Below are 19631 nucleotides of genomic sequence, written 5' to 3' on the forward strand. Positions count from 1 at the left end.
CTACTACTGCCTCTTTCAACACGGGAGATCAGTGTCCACTCGAGCTGGTGGTGGTGGCGGTGTTGGTGTGGCAGCTCTACCTCATGCTTGGTCGGCGGAGGCGACGCGTCGCTCGGAGCTGCTGCTGTGGTGCGTGTTGACTAGGCTAGTGATCAAGCGTGCATACACGGACATACACACACACACGTGTTTATGGATATGTAAATGTGAAATGTACATACCTTGATCTTTCATACTTGTTGGCAGCGTTTCACGCATTAGCGGCAGGAACAGACGAAGAAAAGGCCCCATTCGCTCACATCCATTCTCAAGCTGTCATGGGCAGTGCACCGAAACCACAGCTCCCTATCCACAACCAGGCCTTTCCATGTTTTCGGCTTGCTACTTCGCGCGCGCGCGCGCGCGCACACACACACACACACACACACACACACACACACACACATGCGCGTGCGAAAGCTATCTGAATATTCCCCTCCCCTCACTTACTATTAATAGCAAGGATGAGTAAAATGCCACGAGAACCTTACTGTTGTCTACTTCATTAACCCTCTGTGTGGACAACCATTCTGGTACGCAGTTAAGCATCGGTAGCTTTTACTCTATAGATTCCTTTCATGTATATTTCATGCGCATGTTATTGTTTTTCTGTGGGTGTATGACATTTGATCGTAGGACATTTAGTCACTTCACACGGGTTCAACAGGAACAGACTAACTTGATGGTTATCGGCTGACGGCAGCATGGAATTCCTCAGCGATGTTTTCAGTGAGTGTGGGGCGATGAGAGGAAGGCGAAATGCCTGTGAGGAAGGTGGTGAAACATTGTATAGCATGATGGGACACTGTATAGCAAGATGGAACAGTCATATGATGGGAGACTGTATGACATGTTGGAACAGTGTAAAGTATGAAAGAACACTGTGTATCATGATAGAACACTGTGTATAACATGATGGAACATTATATCATATGATGGAGCGTTGTATAGTATGTTGAAACAGTGTACAATGTGATGGAACAGTGTACATTGTAATGGAACACTGTATAGCATGATGGAACACTGTATAGTATGATGAAAGGCTAACCCCCCACCCACCCACTTTCCTAATGATTCAACATCTCTCTCGCCAATGTTGATCAGGAAGAGAAGGTAGCAGTACTGAGAAACATTATGAAGCATGTGTTTTTTATATTAACGAATTATTAGAAGGGATTCCTAGCTTCGAAATTCTGGAAACTTTTAAAGTCATATATATATATATATATATATATATATATATATATATATATATATATATATATATATATATATATATATATATATATATACATATATATATATATATATATATATATATATATATATATATATATATATATATATATATATATATATATATATATATAAAGAATAACGGATTATAAACCAGTAAATACTATGCAACAGTGTCCCTAAATCCCAAGTAACTGCTAAATGATCTTTGAGTAAGAATGGTGGTAAGACACTCCTGAAACCTATGTAATTACAATGATTCATAGCGATTATTTGATAGATTCCATTATCATAAACACGAATACGACTTGTGTATTGTCTGAATCTGGTGCCATCTACTCTCTCTCTCTCTCTCTCTCTCTCTCTCTCTCTCTCTCTCTCTCTCTCTCTCTCTCTCTCTCTCTCTCTCTCTCTCTCTCTCTATGTTTGTATACAGGATATTACCCTAGAAATGGTCATAGAATATTTCATTAGAAAACGGCGTCCTAGAATGTTTCACTAGAAATCGGAGAGTTCTTTCTAGTATACTTCAAATATTCGCTACAGCTTTAGTGTTGTGTTATTCATATCCCCCGCTGATTGCAGATATAAGAATACATGAGGGAGTACTTGCTCCTCTTACTAATCGCTTCTCGAAATGGCCGAAAAGCGCTACTCTCTGTGGACACAAGTAAGGCTTATGGTCCTGATGGCATCCATCCCCGTGTACTGAAAGAATATGCTTCTGAAATTGCTCTTGTGCTTGCTTTTCTGTTCCGTTTCTGTTTTTGGAAGCAGTCGTTGATACATGCCATCCCCTCTAACCCCTCTAACTATTGCGCGATTGCTTTGACATCTGACATTTTCAGAGTCTTTGTGTTCCTCCTCAACTCCCATATCCTTAGATATCTTGAGTCTCACACTCTTCTCTCTGATCACCAGTATGGCTTCCGTGAGGCGAGATCCACTGGTGATATTATTTCCAACCTTACTAATGTCTTGTCATCAACCCAGAAAGATTTTGGAGAGTCCTGTGAAGTTGCCCTTGAAATATCCGAAGCTTTTGACAGCATGCGGCATCTCTAAGCCTCCAGTTTTGGCTTGCCTTCTTCAGTTTGCTTCCCGTCTTGCCGAACTGTGTCGGTAATTGGTGATGGATCAGTCTCTCTCCTACAATCCGACAACTGCGGTGTCCCTCAAGGTTCTGTGCTGTCTTATTGAATTTGTTCGTCTTTATCAACAATTTTTTTTCTGAGATTAACCCAATGCACTCGTACACTAGCGACTTAGTACCACATTTATCCAGATCCTTCAGTTCTGCTCTTCCTTATTTCACTCGATCTGTATCTCGTCTCGACACAACTTTCCCGGTTAACTCAGACTTGGACACGATGTCTCAGTGGGGTAGACGAAATATGTTTAATGAATCCAAGATTCAGTTTTCACTCTTTCTTGGAAACCCCCCATTACAGAAATACCTGAGTCTGCCTCTAAGAAACTGGGAGTCCTTTTAGGTATCGATTTTTTTCTTTCGAACAGTTGCACTGTTTATGTAAAAGACCGATCTATCCGTGTATAGAGTACTGCTCTCACATCTGGGGTAGTTCTAGCTCTGCATCTTGCCAGGAGTGAGTTGAAAGTGGTCCGTCTTATAAACTCTTCCAGGCTAACCTCAAAGCTTGACCCGCTTGCCCTGCGCCGCAGTGTTGATTCACTTTCCCCTCTTCTATAGGTATTACCTTGGCTTTTGTTCCCGAGAGCTGGCTGCTTGTGTGCCCCCACCACTGCTAGACCATGCAAGTGCCCGGCAAGCTGCTGCGTCACATGATTACTGTTTAGCCGTTGGCTACTCAAGCATGGGACGTTTTGATAACTGTTTCTTTCTCTACACCTCGAAGCTTTGTAACCCTTTACCCTTCTCTTGTCTTTCCCAATGATTATGACGTGGCACATTTTAAAAGACAGGTTTTTCATTTCATCCAAAATACGTATTTTCCCTTGTCTCTTCTTTTTCCCTTTCATAATCCTCTCTATATCTCAATGAAGGCCCGGCCTTGATGTGGACTTGTATCCGTGACTGGAGCCTCCATTGTACAAAAAAAAAAAAAAGTTGGTTCAAACCATCCTGAGGTATACGGCCACTTGGGTCAGTGGACGCTTCGTGCCAGCAACCATACATCACAGAAAACCCAGAGTTTTAAAGCTGTTTACATTTACCTTGCTCAGATTACTGAACGTCTGACATTTTTTATAACTACGCTCACTCCTTACCTGCGACTACATCCGTCCTTGTTGATGTCTCACAGCCCGTCAGTGTGAGGCAGCATTGTCTCCTTTCCACTCAGTCTGCGAACGCTCCTTCTTCTAGTCTGCTCAAGTGTCCCATTCTACAGCTCGTCAGTGTTGTCCTACGACTGTTCTCGTATCTTCTGGACCTTCCCGTCTGTCTTCTCCCATCTGGTGTCCGCATGAGTCTGTTGTGACGTTCTAACGTCCTCCCAATGTGTCCAGTTATGATTACGTAAATTCTTGGGTAAAGTTCAAACACGAATAAAGCACTATCGAAGGCTATACACTTCTGCGGTGAAGGAGTGTACACGCAGCGTGGTCATGTGGACCAGATCTTTGCAGAACTCCCCAAGATAGAACCTTATTTTCGTTTACTTGTGAACTAACTCGCTAACTCCTTCATCGCTGGAGACACATCCATTGACGCCTGTGGGCATACAAAGATGTAGAACGTTACTCGTTTCTTCGGTTATAACTACCGGCAATTTGTGCCGGTCGTAGGAAAATGATGTATCGATTGTGTAAATGATATGCACGAACGCTGACAGGCGCCCAGTACTTTTGCCAATATTCTTCTGCATGTCACAAGACGACATGCGAGTGACTGATTTTGATCCATCAGTGTAGGAAAACGATCTTCACAGTCAGTGACCAGCTGATTCGCTGAATCATTTACTTCACCTGCCACAACACCCCGGTATTACGAAAATGATGCACACACACACACACACACACACACACACACACACACACACACACACACACGCAAGAATGTTCCAGGCTACTGATTCGCTTAATAACTTTCCAGATATCTCCGCAGACATTTCGGAACATCGATAGGTCGTGTGGGAGGGCAGAGGGGGGTCGGTCACGCGTTTATAAACAAGTTGCTCATCTGAAGGTTTATGGGTGAAGATAACCCGACTCCCGCGTCGGACAGACCACACCACAGTGTGAGCTGAACATCTGTACTTCACCAAGTGTTCAGAAGTGTGAGGAACACGGCACAAAACAACGATCATAAAGTGTGGAGAAGAACGTTGTCGGGTCAGATACTAAGGCCTCTGTTGATCCTCTCCTCATTGGGCTGAAGTAATGTGAATAGTTTGTACCTAACTGCGTTATCTGGCGCTCCACGAGGAAGAACAAATGGCTGTGTATAGAAAAAAAAGGTCTTTTATCTCTCTGAAAAACAGATATTAGTTGTTTAAACACAGTCACTGAATGAACTCTAAATTGGTGCTAATTGATGCTGTACACTTGAATTTGAGTGAATTAAACTAAATGTAATGTATAAGGCTCTGAGAAAGTGGCCTTCGTTGGCCTCAGAATGGCCTTTAAGGACAACGTACATTGCTTTAAACTTTGCCTAGACTTTGAGGTACCTACACTCAAAATTTGAAGCCTCTAGGTGCTGCGCTTTCGCCTGAGAAAGAGAAACAGACGTACAAACACTTGAAAAGACATGTTAGATGTATGTGTTTGTGCTTGTATGATTGTATCTGTGTCATTATTACCTATTCATGATATACTGGCAGGGAAAACAGTACTTTTAGGGCCATATCTGAATATTGATTACTATCATACAACTTTTCAGACGTCTGTATGCTGTCCGCATTCAGTTTCATTAGTCATATAATTACATTCATCATCATGCATTAGAAAAGGTAATTCTTTACATCTTTTCTGACTACGTTATGGCCACAGGTTGTGCTGTGGTTACATTTTTGGAAGAGCAGCTCTTGTTGACGTCATCAGACTGGTTTCAAATCTTATGGGTTGTGATCAACATCACTCCTTACTCTTTCTCCTTCCTTCCGTGGTGGATAGATTTGTGGCCTCCAGCCTCTCACAGTGACTTGGCTCTTTTTAATTCTGACGCCTTTACTGTTTCCTTCCTCTGGACTTTATAAGGTCTTTGTGCTTCTCTTCGTTTGCTGACCAAACTTGAGAACCTTATTCTAGTTCTTAGCTTAACATTATGCTGAATACTTCCTTATCCCCATCGTAGGATTTGCTTCTTACTACCATGAGAACCGACTGAACGATTCGAATCTATTTAGTTTAGAAAGGATGGGTTAGGAGGTAATCTAATACAGGTATTCAAGATGATCAGATGCTTTGATAATCTTGATCTAACAAGCTACTTATGACTTGACATATGGAGAGGGAGCTTTATACGCTCGTGGAGACCTATCTCTCAACCTAATATGTCTCAAGGACAGACATGTGAAGTGCCAATTCTTTGAACCTATAGTTATCACTTCTTGATATTGGTCAACACGTCCAGTAACATTAACAATAAAGGACTCTCCTATGGTCTTCCAGATACTCGTTTTGCAAGACTGCCACTTTTAATTCAGTTGCGACGCTTCCCTTATTTCGAAGAAATTGCCAACATTAACATCACCCAAAGGAAGTTGCAAGTGGTTAGTTTCTTCCCTTCAAGATCTTTGTTCTTAGTAAGGACAGATTATGTGCTTCTCTCCTTTCACCCGTTCGGTCATTCCTCTAATTACCAGAGTACCATTTTTGTCGCACATTTTAGCAGGTGTGTGTGTGTGTTCCTTCGTGTGTGTGTGTGTGTGTGTGTGTGTGTGTGTGTGTGTGTGTGTGTGTGTGTAGGAGGACCAAGATGGTGAGGCTTGGATCATTCTTATGTCGTAAAATATCTCTTCAAGCACCTCCTTACACCCGTACTTGAAGGCAGTTTCGATGCTGACGTAGATGGGGGGTTTTGCTTCCCCTCACAGCCCTTCTGGTTTCATTCTTTAGCGTTAGGTTTTAGGCTTCTTGGTGACATGTAGTTTGACGGAGCCTTGTGTTAAGCTGTAAGGTAAGTCTTCTGGACTGGTGAATAGGGTCTGCATCGCACTTAGGTCATGTTGGTAAGGAGCACACATAGTCTCCTTGTTGACATTTAAATTCGTAAACTATGTTGGATTCTTGTTTTCTCTTTTTTTTTTTTTTAGTGTAGGAAGTTGCTCATGATGAGGTTACTTGCTTCATTTTTGTTTCTGTAGTAGACGCTTAGCTTGATTTTGTCGTCTTGTGTGGTTGGTCTTTCTGGAGACGTTTCTCGTGGTACACGTTCATCTGTCTCGTACGTTTTGTAACATCTGGGTGCAGTAATATGTTTTGTGTGTTGTGTTGTGTATGTAGTTTCTGCCGCTGTGGGCTTGTTCTTGAGGATGTATCTTGTTTGTTGGTCGAAGTTGAAGCTCTTTTAAAAGTTGTTGATGAAGGTCTGTTTGATACTGTATGTGTCTTTGTGGGAGATATGCCAGTTTGATGCAGTCTTGTAGGCTTTGTGTAGCATAGCGTTAATGACTCGAGATTTTTTTTTTTTGTATTTTAGCGGTGAGATATTCACTGATTTCATGTTAACACCGGCTGAGGTCTGTGGGTTTCTTATGATCGGAGGTATTCAGATATTCCATGCAATTACACACACACACACACACACACACACACACACACACACACACACACACACACACTAGCCTAAGCGAGGTACCTTTTTATCGACCTGCTCCGAGGGGAGGATACAGACCGACTGCTAAGCCCAGGACTCGAACTCATGAGGGTTCATGAACGGTAACACTAACGCTCGTTTGGTGTGTGTGTGTGTTTGTTGGTTTGTTTGTGTGTGTGTGTGTGTGTGTGTGTGTGTGTGTGTGTGTGTGTGTGCGTGTGCGTGTGAGTGCATGGATGTAAACTATAATGGATGGAAACTCTCCTATACGTCACTGAATCTTTTTTTTTCCCCCAAGTAGGTAACTTTCTCATGCTAAGTCTAGCGCAGGTAAACTCGCCTGTAACGATCAGAACTCCACACGGGATGAATCACTCCATCTATATCTATCTCGACATAACGTTAAGTGGCGTATCCCCAGCTCCGATTTGCTTACGCTCGTCATGGTCAACTTTGCTGGGTCAACATTTGTTAGGTTTCGTTATCATATGTTTCTTGATTGCTCGTATGTGTGGGAATATGTGAATGTCCGATAAATGTATGCTGTCGTATTCAGTTCTATGTACATTATAGAAAACCTTCTCCTAGCTTACGCACATACATATTTATAGAATTCATTGAAAACCAAGTACTTCTGAAATATTCTCATGAATGGTGAATAATGAATCCTGGAAAACATGACAGCAGCCACCACAAAAATCTGATGTGCGCCGCTCCAGGTCCTACTAACTCACAGAGTCCCACCACTTACGACCCTCTCACTCGAGTACATATTATCCGTTGTACTCAGCCTGCCGGGGGACAAGCAGGCATATATACATGACAGTAGGCGAGAATAGAGGCCGGTAACCTGCTCGAGAAGACAAAGCGACTGGAATGTACGGCACACGGCTCGTCCTCTGAACAATGACGTCCAACACAGCCTCTTAATCTTCCCATTAAGTGAACTTGACCCACTCTTCGTCCTCTGGAATAGACACAGAACGGGCCAGAGACAGACGCCAGGTAGGACGCTAGGCTCAGCCTGTTGTATGTTACCGTCGACTGAATGACTTCCTCCCACTGTCGCCCTTTTTCGGCTTTTTTCCAGTTTCTTTTGTCTTTTTTTTTCATTGTAGGCACGTTTCTGTAGGAGGGTCCAGACAGATAAGAAGGCAGTGCAAACAAACCAAGTGTTGGTGGAAGTGAGGAATGTAGGCGCGTGTTCTGCCTTATGTTTGTTTTGCGGTGCATCGCTTCTGAAGCCTATATATATATATATATATATATATATATATATATATATATATATATATATATATATATATATATATATATAAATCTAAAGGAATTGGAATCCATATCTTCACGTAAACCACTATATTTTGCCACTAGAAAGATTTACCGTAAGTGACCAGTTTTAGGCGGGAAGCAAAAGCATGTAGCAAAAACTTCAGAATTCTCTTGTATCCACCACAATCCAAAGAGTTTTGACAATCCTGAGAATGCAAGATACGAAGACTCGGCAGCAGCCCAGGAAAGTACTACCGCACTGTCTCCATGTCACTAGGTTGTTGCTGGTCTTGCTCTCTGGCCTCTGGAGACTGAGCTACCGATCTAGGGTTCATATCTTTGCCCGACGTACACTATGCACCAGTTCTCTTATACACTTCCATGATTTATACTTTAGTAATAGCGAGGATGTCAGTTAATCGGAACCGATTTGTATAACTAAAGTTACTTAGAATTTCACGCTTTGATCGGAGCAAGTAGATTTTTTTTCTGAATCTATCCCGTAAGCGATACGCGACGCTAAGCTTAAGCTCATCACGTGAGCGGACAACAATTGCTTATCTTTTCTGTAGGGTGGGTAAAGGGAGTAGCTGGACAAGGGAAAGAATAGTTTGGGATGGAAGAGAGAGAGCGAGAGAGAGAGAGAGAGAGAGAGAGAGAGAGAGAGAGAGAGAGAGAGAGAGAGAGAGAGAGTTGACGAACAGGTGTATGGTGTTCTTTTTCTCTGTGGATGGTTTGCAGGAAACGTATTTTTGGTGCCATATTTAAATACCCTCGGCAGTGTGTAAGTCCAACCTGCACCCACAAATACCTCCACACCCTTGGAAGTTCAGGAGCTAGATATCGTAGTCGCTGATGAGTTACGTGAGTTTCCAATACGAATAAATACAACTGATGATATGCAGAGCTACTCTTATCTTTGACATCTTAAAGTATTCTTGTGTTACGTGATTGTTTTATTAGTCACAGTCTTGGACAACACTGGGGTAAGCAGGAATGTGGGCAAGCTTTAGACCTGAGTGGAAGACCACACAGGCCTACTGTCAATTGGGGAAAATGAAGAATCAATATCAAGAAGGAAGGAGATGAAAGATTAAGGTATCCAGGACAAGAAACGCCGCTGAAGACTGTGAGGACTAGGAGGCGAGGTGAAGACGAGGGTTAGAGGCCTGGAGAGAGGTGCTGAAGAGGACAAGCGTGACATTACGTTCAGTCGAGACGTAGAGAGAAAGGAGTTACCACAAGATTCCAGTGGTCTGGGTGGCCGCGATGAGGAGTGGAGGGAATCCCGCGCACAACAGCACCGCCGGTATGGGGCTCCTGTACGGCTGACGGCACCTTTGTTGGGCGAGGTGGTGTTGTGTAACGGCCTCCAGTCTCAACCCACCGGCTCCTGGGTGTGGCCTCTGGCCATGTCTTCCTCAAACACCAAACCCTCACTGGTCACTGGGAAACCAGGCTGGTGACCGTCAGGTATAGATGGCTGGTGGACAGCCGAGTACAAAGTGTTACGAGAATCGTGCTGGAAATATATTATAATATTAGACCTGTAAACGTATACATTACACACACACACACACACACACACACACACACACACACACACACCTACGTAACTTCTTAAATGCAGAAACACCACAAGAAAAGGAAACACTAGAATATAGATAGGACCTCCCTGAAGAGGTTCTCTGCCGATGGACTGAAAAGTTCCGGTGCAATATTACTAGCTCGGCAATCGTCAGATATTCCCTCAAGTAAAGAAAAAGGACAGACATCTTTGCCCACTGCCATTCCTAAACCTCCTTGCTCTCACTCTGGTGGCGGATCAAGTGCATCGTCTGTTGCCCTCCTGAGGGGCCATGATTCGAATGCTTCCGCTGGGCATTACTATAAGCTTTACCTTTGGGGTGCCTTCGGATGCTCCCTTACAAGATCATCCTTTGTACGCTCCTTCATGGGTGAATCCTTTAAAGACACTTGTCTGAAATAGCATTCATTCAGTGCTTCCCAGACCTAAAAATTGAGGAACTGTAAAAAAATTCCAAGTCAAGACACAGTTGGTTGTTGGTGATGTTGAAAAGATGAGACCTCGGATGATGGCATGGGAGATCTATCCCAGCCATATTCTGTATTGCTTAAGCATTGTTCGTAACCAGTAAAGTCATCGTCAGCCAAATCTAAAAGCTCGATGAACTTCATAGAATAAGAGCTCTCAGCTTTACAGAACTTCCCAGAATAAGGAGCTCTTACCCTTCTAGAACTTTTTAGAATAAGGAGCCATTAACTTTATAGAAATTGATTATTAATTGATAACATTTTGCACCTGAAACTGTAGAGGCTTGCAGTCCCACTTTAAAGTTCTTGAGGCTTAATAGAACGAAACCCTCCGAGAAAGCGTGTTAGGGAATGGGAGCTCAACCCTGAGATTTGACCATGAAATGTATAAATCCGACCTTCCATCTGGTAATGATAAGGCTAAAGGAAGAGTTGGTATCATTGTCAAATCATAAACCCATCATGATATAGTTCCTTTGAAGACTTGCTTACGATCGACATTATTAAAGGTATATTTGACATCAGAAATTACTTTTTGATCCTTAAACTCTCACCACAAGGAGAACCTATGGAAGCTGATATTGAAGACTTGGTAAATGAATTACCGAGTCATTGTCTTGTGCTTGGTGACTTCAGTGGGCATTACCCTATATGGGACAGAAAACGCAATAACAAGAGATACGGGATGGAAATTTGTTGAAAAAATTTAATGATTGTAGCCCTGCTTTTCATAACGAACGCAAGTAAAAACTCTTTGGTGCTGGTCTGTCGCTGTTTTTCCAGTATTTCTATCGTAGATATTAACAGGTCAGTTGTCCAAGACTTTCACGGTAGTGATCACTTCTCAGTCCCGTTGGGTAAGGCAGAAAATTCTACACCAGCAAACCCTGAGATATATTTTGGTGTAATTTTTATATTTTCTCTGCTCGGCAGAATTGAGAAATGACCACAGCCATGAAGGTCTTGGACAACTGACAAGTTTATGGATATGAGATGGCAGATTAGGATGATTATAAGACTACAGCTTTAACCACTCGAGGAGTGTGTGAATATCCTGGTGTTGCAGAAGCTTATGATTACTTTGTAACACTATTGCAGATGCAGCCACAAACAGCATTTCTAAAACGAAGAACAAAGAGCCACGACCGTCAGTCCCATGGTGGAGCAAATCTTATTAGAAGCACCGCAAGATCGTGAGACCTTCATAAAGAATTTAAAGGGTTAAATGATTCTATAACTGATAGATTGATTCATCAAAGAGTAGCTACAAGAATGAGATTTTTTTTTTCAAGGAAGCCAAGAAGGCATCATGTATAAAGTAAAGTATGTTGAGGATATCAGTCTCAGTACCAAACGTGAATATTTTTTTTTTTTTTTTGAAGACAGTAAAAGTTGTTGTTTGTAAAGTACGTTTCCACTTCGTGGTCCTTGCTTTTCTAATCAGTATGCCAAGGTAAAGGATTACCCATTTGCTTTTGCTAATATCCTGGCTGTTACAGGTAATGTTTTATAGAAGGAAATGATATCAGCTTTATCAGACGCTAAATCTACCTCTCCAGGGGAGGATGAATTACACTATGATATATTGAAACATCTGCCGAAAGTTTCCACTAATTATTTTTTTTAACGTAATAGGATTTTTTTTTCTTTTTTACGTTGAAAGCCCCACTCACGAACACAGGTCCATATCAAGGCCGTGCCATAATTTAATCATAAAGGGGTTATTCAAAGGAAAAAGAAGAGACTAGATGTATATACGAATTTTGGAGAAAACGAAAAACCTGTCTTTCAGAAAGTGCCAGGTCATAGTTATTGGGAAAGACAAGAGAATGTAGTGTGTTCCAGAGCATCGAGGTGTAGGGAAAGAAACGGATATCAAAACGGCCCGGATATCAAAACCCTTGAGTTGCCAACGGCCATACAGTAATCATGTGACGCAGCAGCTTGCCGAGTGTTGCTTGGTCTAGCTAGTGGTTGGGGCACACAAGCAGCCAAGGCTCTAGAGTAAATAACGAAGTAATACCAGTAGAAGAGTGAAAGTGAACCAGCAGCGTGTGCAGCTGAGTCAAGTTTTGTGATTAGCCATGGCTTGGCACCGCTTTCAACCCAATTCTGTCAAGTAGGGAGGCAGAGCAAGAACCACCCTAGATGTGAGAGCAATACTCCGTACATGGACGGATCAGTCCTTTATATAACCGGAGCAACTGTTTGCAAGAGAAGTTATTTCCAAATCCAAACAGGACTCCTACTTTCTTAGAGGCAGACTTTGCTATTTCCGTAAAGTGGGGTTTCCAAGACAATGTTGATGTTACAGAGATACCAAGAAGGTTCATCGAGTCAAGAGTGCACACCCATGTGGTTGGAAGATATCCCTTATTCTCGCCATTCTTAAGCTCGGTAAACATACTGCAATTGCCATAAGCTGTAGACCGACTGCAGTGAATAGTTGTCTTTGTACACTGAACAGAAAAATTTGTTGTTGATAGATTAGTATGATGTCTTGAATGATTGTATCGCCTCATTCCAATATTCTTTTACAAGGTTTCTCTCTGCTACAGGCCCCTTGATACGAATAGTAAGTGGCCTTCAGAAGGGACTTGCTAAACTTTATCATGAATTAGAAGTGTTCTTTGATTTAGGGAGAGTCTTTGATACCACTTGGTATATATGGCGTCATAATGCAATTCCAGGAAATGGACCTTCAAGGCAGGCTGTTAATGCTTAGTTAATCGTTTATGAGGCAGAAAATCAAAGATGAGGATGGTTGTTGATATTCAAGAGAATTCTTACAGGAAAAAGGTGTGCCGCAAGGCAGTGTTAACCGCTTGATTGCTTCCATTAATAGTGTTGTAAGAGGGATGTTAAATTATCCGACCTTGTTGAAGATGTGGCTATCTAATCTTCATCATCCCTTCAAGTTCTGAGACGCTTGCAAACTGCTATCAACATGATTACCATTTGGGCTGAGATCTCTGGTTTTTATTTTTCTCATATATATATATATATATATATATATATATATATATATATATATATATATAATGTGTGTGTGTGTGTGTGTGTGTGTGTGTGTGTGTGTGTATCAGAGGTGGAAGGAACAAAGAGAAGCGGGAGACTATATTGGAGGTGGAAGGATGGAGTGAAAAAGATTTTGAGCGATCGTGGCCTGAACATACAGGAGGGTGAGATGCGTGCAAGGAATAGAGTGAATTGGAATAATGTGGTATACCTGAGTCGACGTACTGTTAGTGGACTAAACCAGGGTATGTAAAGCGTCTGGGGTAAACCTTAGAAAGTTCTGTGAGGCCTGGATGTGGATAGGGAGCTGTGGTTTCGGTGCGTTATACATGACAGCTGGAGCCTGAGTGTGAACGAATGTGGCCTTTTTTGTCTGTTTTCTAGGCGCTTCCCCCCTGAAGCAGGAAGGTGGCGTGCGTGTATATGTGCGTGTATGGGAGTTGATGTATATACATGTGTATACGCGTGGTTGGGCCATTCTTCGTCTGTTTCCTGCACTACCTTGCTGACGCGGTAAGCGGCGATCGGGTATAATACAAGAAGAGTAAAGAATATATATACACACAGAAAGAGGAATTCTCATTCCATATGAAGAGGAAGCACTATTTTTTTGCATGAATTTTGATAGAAGTATAGGCGCCTCATATCAAAAACTTTTAAGAACGGACACATTCGCAAAACTTTTTCAAAGGTACCTTCTCACTACTCCTAGGGAGCAAATATAAAAGTTATGCTTCACTCATATGATGCGTTACATTGATGAAAACCGGGGTGTGACTGTCAGATATATTCGTTATCACTGGTGACGTCTTGAAAATGGTGTCAGAATGTGCACAGGACCAGTCAGATCCGCTCGAGTTGAATGTCTGTCAGTCAGATTCCGGCGATCATCCTCTGCATTGAAGACCCCCGATGAAGTGTTCTTAAAGTAGCTCTTGAGGCTTTAACCTACACCATCGAACGCTGTACATGAATATAATCTTGCTGCTGTGAGGACAGGGATTTGTTGAACGTCGAAATGTCTCCAGACATTTTGATATAAGAGAAAGTAAAGCTATTAATGAGTGTGGTCTGGCCTTTAAGGTAGTACGTCTTGCTTGGCTCCATTCACGAATGTCATTGAGATCAAACTTTTCAAGGACTGGATGAAAACAGAGGCGAAATTTCTTTTGTCTTGCCAAAAAGTAAATTCCTTCAGCTCGACACCATTCATTATTTATCCGCAGAGACGATTTTGTCTTGAAGGTTATTGTCTAGAGGGGGTGTTTATGTGTATGTATGTATATGTATGTGTATATATTTATATTTGCAGATATATGTTATACTTTTTTAATTAAAATGAATTTCTAAGACAGACCATTTTAATCTGTATAAAGAGCGCTAAATAGCCTTAGCACCTTCAGTAAGCCAAAATTTTATAATCCAGTCCAATGCACAGTGGACGTTGTCCAAGACTGATCTTTTTCGTGCATAGAAAAAAACCGCTGAATATCCATTCGGTTCCAGCGCTTTACGTATTACATCCAGATCAGATTAGATCATATCAGGATTCTGGTTCAGCCTGGTGCTTGAACCCTTGTGGACGGATGTCTTTATACATGCTGGTGAGACTGCTCCTGGCTACCTGGCTCAACCAGAGACGACACAGAGGAACCAGCTCTCTGTATTAGTTTCACCGCCGCAGCATTGATGTCCAGCGAGTCTTTTGTGTGTGTGTGTGTGTGTGTGTGTGTGTGTGTGTGTGTGTGTGTGTGTGTGTGTGTGTATTCCCCTCTCTTGGTCTCTAGCCTTTCCTTGTGACTCGGCTCGCACAAATCCGCTCCTATCTTTGTTCTTATGTTTGTCATTACGTACATGTGGTATAAAGGGTAGGAGTTTTACGCTCTTGTGGGTGCCCTCATCCCCTGAACTGTCTCAGTCATACAACTGTTGTAGTTACATCTGATGGTGTGGATGTGTTTGGAGATGAGCAACAACCCGCACGTTGTGACGACCTTGGAGCCAAAAATGAGGGGACCCTCTTGAGGGGAAATTGGAAAGCAGTCCCTGCAGCTTAATAGCGAGTGTCACGATGCGACCTCATCAGCGGCAACACACAGCCTTGGCAAGGTAGTTCCCAACCTACTATTATCAAGAAAGCCTCGAGTTAACAGTTAACAAGACACTGAATATAAGATACACGATTTAATCTAGTAGTACTTCACCATACCACCATCTCTCTCTTCCTTGTGGACGTTTGATCTGCGTACGATCCTTTAGTCCTGTAGTTCGTCACCATACCACTCTCTCTCTCTTCCATGTGGACCTCTGTTCCACGTACGATCATATATCTAAAAGTCAGTTTTCGGGAACGGGACGGCGCTCGTCAGAAACCAGCTACGTGAACATGAGTTTAGCGTCAAGAAAAAAGAGCATCGGTCTTTGTAAGTCGTGGACGGTCCGAGTGCGACCATCTCCGGTTCACAAAGGATTCGGTCGGATCATCTTCTCTGAGTCAAGGCGACCAGGTCACACAAGGGTTTGCTTCACTGTTATCTATGGTGTGTCGTGGCGTGTGAAGAGACGGGTAATTACCCTGTAAACTCCGAAAGACTCCGGAACGTCTTGTAATAATTATGATAATGAGGATATTAATAGAATTAATGATAAAGATAATAATAATAATTATTATTATTATTATTATTTTCGCGGATATTTATTTTTAAGACTTTTGGTACATAAAACTACACGATCACATACTTCAGAGAGCATGGACTAAGTTACTCAAGTTTTGTATTTTCTTAATGCAGTTATTGCCACAGAACTACGAACAATAATAGAAAATTGAAATGTTAGGTTACTCAAACAGACGCAGTTGTTCAACTCCAGTGTTAAAAGAGTTGATATGTATATGGATAGAGTGGTTGGCTTCTTGGAGATGCTCCGCCTAGCTTCTAGTGGGGGCCAATGTTATTGCTATGGCTGGACTGGGTAGTGGTAATTACCAAGTGACGCTGGTCAGGGTTTAGCCAAGAGTTCAGGACCTGAAGTGAGTGATGAAGACCCAGGGTGGCTATCTACCTCCCGTCACAGCCCAACGTGTGATTCAAGCTAACTCTGCTGACGTTAAAGAATAAGGGGCCTGTAAAAGGAGGAGGAGGAGGAGGAGGAGGAGGAGGAGGAAGAGGAATAAAAAGATTTTAAGGTTTTTAACTGGGTTGAGATCACACTGATGGTGTAATTGCTCATGACAAAGGTGAGTTGCATCATCTCTCCTTCTGCGTGTACGAGAGATAACGTCTGCAGAGTGAGTTATAGTGACGAAATATGATGCAATGAGAAAGATTATATATATATATATATATATATATATATATATATATATATATATATATATATATATATATATATATATATATATATAATCAGTGAGACACTGACGCTTTTGCTCTCGGTACATATTAACGAAACTATCTTCATACTTTATAGGAGGATGACACGGTAGATGTCCACGAGTCTTCTTAAGGACTTCGTTAAGAAAATTGCATTTTATTTGCTGGAGAGAAAGAAGACCCGTGTGATCAAGACGTGGGGACACGGCAGACAATGTCTTATTTGCACACACAAATGCCACAACGCGTACGAGATGCCTTTCCTCCTCAAGAGGAACAATACTTTTTGGACACAGTACCAGCAGTGCTGTGTGACTGAGGAAGCAAAACAAAGATCCAGGCGGAGGAGTGCCGTGGGAAAGCCACCGTGGGTCACCCGGGGTCAAGCTGGGGAGGTCGGGAGACTCGATTCTTGACCCGGAAGCTGACTGTCGGTGATGCTCCCTGCACCCGTGTCCTTGTGGCAACCGGGATATATATATATATATATATATATATATATATATATATATATATATATATATATATATATATATATACATACATATATGTATATACACAGTGTGTGTTTGTGTGTGTTTTACTTGTATATTCATGTATTCCTATTCGCGTTCCCCACCTTAGGGAGGTGGCGTCAAGGGCAAACGAACAACGGCTTCATTTGCACACATCCACTCTCCTGCTGTCGTGGATGATGTACTGAAAACCAGAGCCTACCATTCACAGTCAAGCCCCGTAGACTCTTCCATGGTTTACCACGACCACGTCATTTGGCTTCGTTCAGCTCGCTGACAGCTCAACGTTCCCCACATAACACAGTGAGCACGTGTCTCACCCTCCTGAACACCCAGGTCCTCGTATTGCAAGTCCTTATTCACTCCATCCTTTCACCTCCTCGCCTTGTTGTTTTTTTTTTTTCTGCTCATCTTCTCCATATGTCCAGTTCATGTCGACACCCGGTCATCTTTCTCAGTGAGACTGCAAGTTTCTGCCAGACCTTGTTGCTCTTTTACTGTCTTTCCTTGCACGATCAACCCGCATCGCACCGTTCTTAATCATTTAATTTACAACAATTACATCAACTTTTTTTTTTCTATTTTATCCTTATGGCCCAAGACTCGCACCCATGCAGAATTGTCATTACTGCTGTACCTTCACACGTGACCTTTTTGCTTAACAGACACTTCCTCTGTCCTTCTACACACCTCTTGATACACCCAGGACTTCGTCCTCTCATCCTTCCTGTGATTCAGTTCAGGCCCATAGTTCCATACGCTTCCATGTATACTATATACTACCAGGTACACACATCACCCCACTTCCGTCAGGTCCTCCTTGCTCCACCTCTCTACCTTACTTTTACTCACAATAACTTTCCCTTAACACACACCCTCTCAGGCTTGGACAAAAATATACTTGATTTTTTTTCTTTCAATCTACCATCTGTTCTCCTGTGAGGCTGTACCTTTTTTTTTTTTGTTTTGCTTTTCTTGAGCATCTTTGGTGCGTCTTGTTGGAGATGAATAATGGTACGTCTAGTGACGGTGTTGTAGGTGCCTTCCACATACTTCCCGCTATTAAAGGAGTTTACAATATCCATCTCAACACGTGAATTCATAAATTACGAGGAGGCTTTGAAGGGGAGTTTGGTTCCACTTCAGGCTGCTGGCCATTACTAAACTCGTAGGCCCCATGGTCTTGTAGTAGATAACATGTTTAAGTTGGTCGTTCGGTTGTGTGCACTTCATGTTATTGGAAACGATACTAAAGCGTATCCTGTCGTCTGTTTTGTAAGCTGAGGAGGCATCTGGTTATGATTGATCATGTTTGTTGTGTCTGTGGTACTGTTTGCGGTACTATAATTTTTCTCTGATGCTCTTTAGGAAGAGGCGAATCTACTTGTATGCCTCCATGTTGGAGGATCACGAGGGGTCTGCTGGAGGCGTTGGGTTCGTCTTGACACAAGTCCCATTTGGACGACGTCTTCTAAGCTAGATGGAGGGAAGGTCTGGATGATGGTAGCCTTGTGTAGCTGAGACCTTCACTGTTGACAGTGAGGCAGCTTCCAAGATCTGTAGGCTTTCTGTAGTGTTCTGACCGGATGTACCTTCAACAAGAATATCTTGGGGAAAAATGCAGTTGTTTTAGCTTCATAGATAGATCTCAAGATTGCTTTTTTTTTTCTTTTTTATCTTAGACGCCACGGGCAACTGAATGCCCTAATCAAGGCCAGCTCTTTAACGGTATAGATATATGTTCCTTTGTCTAAGCCAGCTGCACATTCTATCCACCAACTCCGAAGGGAGGATGAGCCGCTAGGTTGATTGTGGACCTACAGAACCGCTACCAAGATTCGCACCTATGTGCACCGTGAGACTTGGATAAGATAGTTTTCGTCACTGACCACAACGTAGATATCTTCCACGAGGCGACAACAGTTGGCTGTCGTTTTCAAGGTAATTCTGGAAAATGATGAAAATTGGTCTTATTGGGCTACCCAGTACTAGGTCTTCCTGCTGGAGGAACAGATGTTTCATCTGTTTACCAGAATGGAGCATGGGTAGTGCAGACACAAAGGAGGTTCTCCGTGATGGTGCAGGGAATTTTGGGTTCTTGGTCCGGGTGATGAGAGAGTATCTCTGATAGTTTTGACAGAAGGACCTAGAGGGACGCTGATTCAAAAGTTTTCTCCATCAAAGATAAACCCATTTGATCTTGTAGAACATAAGCTTTTCAGAGAGTCGTCTTCTCCTCAGTGAACTTAGCCAGCTTGTGTTTCATTATGGAGATGTGATGATGTTACGATGGATTAACATGCTAAGAAACAGCTCGTGAATTCCTTAATGACATACTACACTACGGACAAGCCACCACCACCACCACCACCACCAACCACC

The sequence above is a fragment of the Panulirus ornatus genome, chromosome 1, assembly GCF_036320965.1.
Source record: "Panulirus ornatus isolate Po-2019 chromosome 1, ASM3632096v1, whole genome shotgun sequence".
In the NCBI taxonomy this organism is placed as follows: domain Eukaryota; kingdom Metazoa; phylum Arthropoda; class Malacostraca; order Decapoda; family Palinuridae; genus Panulirus; species Panulirus ornatus.